We start from the raw sequence: 6,000 nt of genomic DNA, 5'->3' as shown, positions 1-6,000 counted from the left end.
AACCCTAAACCCTAAAACCCTAAACCCTAAACCCTAAACCCTAAACCAACAAATCATTAACTTTTTCTTTCCCTTTTGATAAAGATGCAACATTAATAATAGACAACTGAGAATAATGAACATCCTCAAGATCACTAATTTCACTGATATTATCATAATTATCTTCAATATCAGCAAAATTATATTGAGCATCAGATGTTGAAGTTTCAGTCTTTTTCAAAATGTGAATTTGTTCAGACTTAGTCAAAGTATCTTTTACAATTTTAACTAATTTAGTAGCATTAAGACATTCGTCTACTTTGACTATTCGATATCTATATCTATCATTAGGAACTTTGTCAAATTCAACTATTTCTTTCTCACAATCATACGAAATATTATCTACCTTAGCTCTTTCGTAGGATAAAAAAGGCAATAACTTTCTATGATGTTCTTTACTTATCTCACACAAATGATGTAATTCTTTTAATTTCCCATACAATCTTTTAGCTGAATTACAATAAATGTTTCTTTGTGCTAACAACAATTTTATTTCACTTGCCAAATTATCCATATCAACCATAATGTTTGTAATTTGAAGTTCTAAACAATCTACTTTCGTGTTTTTCAATTCTAACTTCTTCTCTGTCTCTAATAACTGCGTAGAAAGCTTCTTAGCCTCATTGCTAGCAGACACCATAATTGAATCAAAATAAGTAACAGTTTCATCAAAAGATACGAATTCAGAATTATAAGCATGTACTGGAATATTAAAAGATTCAAGAATATTGCGTACCTTTGTTGTCATTGGAGATTTGTCTGCAGCCTTTGATACGAAGCATCTTCCTTTAACTTCGTATACTTCCTCATCGGATTCCTCCTCCATTTTCGCAAACATTGCTCCATGTGTTGGATTTCGCATCTCCTCATCATCTTATCTAGATGACCAGACTTGATAAGTTCCATCATCATCTTGTTCTCCCATGGAAACCAATGACAAGTTCTTTGCCTTCGCACGAACCTCTTCCAGTCTTTCAGCGTAGTAAGCTTCATCTTTTACCTTATTTTTCTTCTCATCTTTCTTCCTCAACATGCAATCATTGGCTAAATGATTGGCACCTTTATAGTAGTGTCACACCCCAAAACCGAGAACGGCGGAAAGTTTTGGGGCGGAGGACGTCATGTAGTGTATCACAACAATGTAAAGTAGTAAACAAGCAACAACATCATCCATTGCATTACTAGTATAATCTTAATTACAAGTGTTCTTTCATAGTATAAGACAACATAATGAATAATCAAAATAAAAGAGGAGTCTTGATTTCTCCATCTTCACAAAACCTAGTCGTCGTACCTGTCTATTTGTGACATGAGAATACAAGTTATTTTGAAAGCGAGTATCAGCAATAAAGTTGATGAATTCATAAGTATTAATGTGTCTTTGATTTGTAAAACTGGAAAGTACAAACTTGTAAACATTTGGAGAAAAGTTTGTATAAGTATGAAATGTTTGAAAGTAGTTTAAAACGTTTGAGCATCCTAGCAAATCCCTATGATTCCTACTAGTATAAAAAGTAGTCTTCTACCAAGACCTAACTGTTTTGAAAGTAGTCTTCTACCAAGACTAGACTGTACACCTATTAATATTATTTTCTACCTCATCGATTATGTGAATGTGGCACATGGTAAAGGTATTAATAATATATTACCCGGATTTTTAATCTGTTTGCAATTGTCGTATGCAAAGTGTAAGTACTGTAGTATTTGTAATAAGTGACTACTTTGTACTAATTTGCCTTAATTGAGGGTTAAGGCATAATGTGATGGCTAGAACCCATACTATACGCTCTCTATCATGAGATTTTGGGAACCAAGAACGAACCTGCATTTCTACAAGCCGTGAACATCCACATTACTATGATCATGTATACCCAATATAATAATCACAATGTAGAGTGATTATTTGGTATGGTTAGATCCTGAACTTGTTCCATGCTATAGCACCTTGTTATGTTAGCTCTGTTATCGTGTATCGTAAGTGTATTTGTGTAGGCGTATCTATGTAAGCGTATTCACGTAAGTGTAATCATGTAAACATATTCATGTAAGTGTATCTATGTAAACGTATTCATGTAAGCGTATCTATGCAAACGTATTCATGTAATCGTATCTATGGAAACGTAATCATGTAACATGTAATGTATTAGTTACTCATCATAGTATCGTTGTATATGTTCTCTTTCTAGTATAGTTGTATATGTTCTCATTATAGTATAGTTGTATATGTTCTCAATGTAATAAGTAATGACTCATGAATGAACTGATTCTTGTGTGATTCCTTGTACTTGGAATGGTAAATAGTATCTCCTAACTACACCTATTATAGTTACTAATGACGTACGAGTATAACCGGAAGTATACCTTTGCTACCCAAAGGTACTAAACTGACTCGGGGAACCTTTATACCTATATATGTATACATGATATATAATTAATATTTAGACGACATTAGGACGAGCAACCGATGCCCTAAGGCCACATCCCAACGAGGAAAAGGAAATAAAGCGAGCTAGTCGTCCTAAGTACTTTAAACATTATTTATATAACTATACATATCTAGGCATGCATTTTTCAATATAAAAGTATAAAAGAATTTTTGTAAAACCTTTGAAAAGTTTAATACTAAGAAACGATGACTTGATGTCAGTTTATAAAACGATTTGAAAGTATTTTGTTTGATAAGACAGTTGAAGTAATAGGAAAACCTTTGTTTGAAAACGCATTTGTAAAAGAGTTTGAAAGGAAACTTACAGCATTTAAGACAGTTTGATAAAGAGTTTTAAACATGTAAAAACGTTTAAGAAAGTCATTTAAAGAAATTCGCTTGGTAAAACAGTTAACGTTTAGTAAATCCATTTGCATGCTAGTTATTAATCACATGTGATTGATATAATAACTAAACATGTTTCAACTTGAATTCTCCCCCATAAAGCATTTATAAACATTTAAAAACATTTAAAATATTAATTAAGGGGTATGAACTCACCTGCAGAGAGTGGATCGGATGGAAGTGTCGGATAAGTGCTTGGTGTCAAGTGAAGACTTAGACACACATAATGATCCTAATAACATATGAAGACATATGTATATATATAATTAGTGATTATAACACTAATTAAATATGTATAAACATTCTAATGTGAGGAAAAACACTTTGGTCAAAGTGTTAGAAGGCCATTGGGTTGCGACAAAGGAGTGCAAGGCCTTATACGGGAGTTTATGGTCAATGGACCATGTTTGTTGGAGTTTACGGCCCAGGGGAGTTTACTCCTGGCCGTAAACTCTCAATTGGGTCACCAAATGAGGCTTAAAACTATTATAACTTATGTGGTTAAGTGTTCCAAGGCTTAAACAAGAGGTTGGGTGAGTTTAAGGTCCAAGAATGGCCTTGCATGATGTTTACTGCCCTAGGACCACTTCCCCATGAGTTTACGGCCGAAAACTCATGGTATGAAGTACTAAATCGTGTAATGAAGTCCCTAGTTCAATGGTATAAGGTTCTATGCTAAGTTCCAAGGCTCACTAAGGGGTTAGGGTGTCATTTGCACCCTTAAAAGGGGTTTACGGCCCAAGAACATGTCTTGGCCGTAAAATCCTTGAATCCTGTGATTCCTTATGTTTTTCAAGCTCTAAACATGTTAAACCTAGTGTACAATGAGTTGGAACAAGAGTACTTACGATCTAGGAGCTTGAATGGTTGATTTTTGGCCAAGAACACTAGTGTGTGTTCTTGGTGAAACTCGAAGATCTACAAAATGGAATGATTTCATGGATGAAATCATGCAAGATTACTAGTTCATGCAAGATATCAACTAGTTAAGACAATAAACTTACGAGATTTGAAGATCGGGGACGAAGATCGGGATGATACTTGAGAGGATTTGGGCAAAAGGGAAGGGAGGAATGAACAAATGACCACCTCTTCATCATATAAGCAAGAGTTTACGGCCCACATGGAGTTTATAGCTGTAAACTCCCATGTGTTCGCCATGAACTCCTTGCAGGGGTGTTTAAGGTCATTTCTTTGAGCTATAACTTCAGCCGATAAACCCCGACACTTATTCCTTAAGTGTACAAGGCTCAGAATGATCAAATAAACTCCTAATTGTGCTAAAAGATAACAGCAATGAGTTTGACTTTCAATGAAGTGTTAGACTGAACTGGATGGAAAATTTCGGGTTGTCACAAGTAGTGACAGTCTACTCCAGCATCTCCTTTCAACTTCTTCTCAATCTTTTCCTCAATATTCTTTGCATCCTTCTTTTCCTCCTTCTTCTTCCCATCATTTGCAATTTTATTCACAAAACTACCTTTAATCTCAGTTGACTTGATCTTCGAATTGAATGGCTTTTTGAAGAACTTTTTGACACGATTGTTTGAATAGAATGCTGTTGCTTCATCATCAGAATTCATGATGAATCCCTCTTCTTCATCAGAATCACTTTTCTCATGAACTTCTTTCTCAGTCATTTTTGAAACCAAAGTTAATGGACCTCCCAAGCTCGCCTTCGTTTCTTCAGCAATTTCGCTCACTTCATTTTCGTGTGATTTTAACTGATTGTACACATCATTCAAAGTTGACGTATCAAAGCTTTGTTGATTTTTTACCATCATACTGACATTTCTCCACTCCTTTCTCAGACCCATAACAAAGATGAGATTGAACTCCATGACTGAGTTGGTGATTCCATATCTGTTGCATCGATAGATCAATTCATTCAGACGATCGTAATACGCCTCAATAGTTTCACTTTCTTTATGTTTGAAGTCTTTCAATTCAACCAAACATTGTTTCACATAATTAAATCTTGTCTTCTCACTTCCTTGAAATTTCTCCTTTAGATTGTTCCAGATTTCTTTTGCAATTTTACAACTCCTCACATAGTTGTAAACAACTGGAGGCAAAGCTCCTCTTAGCTCTCTCATGCATTTCTTCTCCAGCTTTTTCATATGTTCAGTTTGATTCTCTACTCCATAACTTGCAGAGACGCTCCAAGTGGTTGAACATTTGATGGAGGATTGATATTACCAGAAATACAAGTTCACAGTTCTTCATCTAAACCATTGAGATAATCCTCCATACGATCAACCCACTGATCGTAATACTCAAGAATTAGCATTGGAATTTTTGTTGAAGATACCAACAAATGAGAAAATGAAGTCATGGAATTAAGATTGAATGACGCCATTGTTGTACGGAAGAAAACCTTGAGAATTTGAAGAAAACTTGAGATTTTTAACAGCAAACTAATTGATTCAAATTGAAACAACTAGGATAACACTCAATTCAACAATTCAAGTGCAGAATCGAATCACAGACTTAGATCCAATGAACTTTTCACTTTTCAAAAAGTGTGGAAACTTTTAAACCAAAAAATTAATTTAAAAACTTTTGAAAGGATGAAAATCAGATCAGAGAAATGATTCCTGCTCTGATACCAATTGTAGAATCTAAGAATCGAGTTTGAATATTAATCAGAGTAAGTAATTAGAAATTGTATGAAAGATTGAACACTGATGTAAATAAGATCGTGATTCAGCTCAATATTACGCTTTAGGTTTACAGAGTACAAAAGTAGACAAGATTGTAAAAACCTTATCTAACTCTAGTAAAGACTCCTATTTATAGGAGAGTAAAAGTGTACAAAAAATATACTAAGGACTAGACATCAAAGCTTCGTATAAAATGCCTTAGTAAAATAGATATCAAAACATACGAAGAGTACATACAAGACTTCGACTCTTTACAACCAAACTACCCTAACATCTTCTGATCAAGTGAGTGTGTAGTTACTTTCTTCTAACGCATAATTATGAAGTATTTTATATAAAATACGTGTTATGTGTGTATTTTGTTGTGATATGTGTGAATGTATATTCACTTTCTTCTATCTCATAGATATGATTTATTCTCTATGATATACGTGTTATGTGTATGTGTCTCATCTGTTGTTTGGAATA

This window comes from Lactuca sativa, chromosome 6 (assembly GCF_002870075.4).
Source record: "Lactuca sativa cultivar Salinas chromosome 6, Lsat_Salinas_v11, whole genome shotgun sequence".
Classification (NCBI taxonomy): Eukaryota; Viridiplantae; Streptophyta; class Magnoliopsida; order Asterales; family Asteraceae; genus Lactuca; species Lactuca sativa.
Note: the sequence above shows the minus strand (reverse complement) of the source record.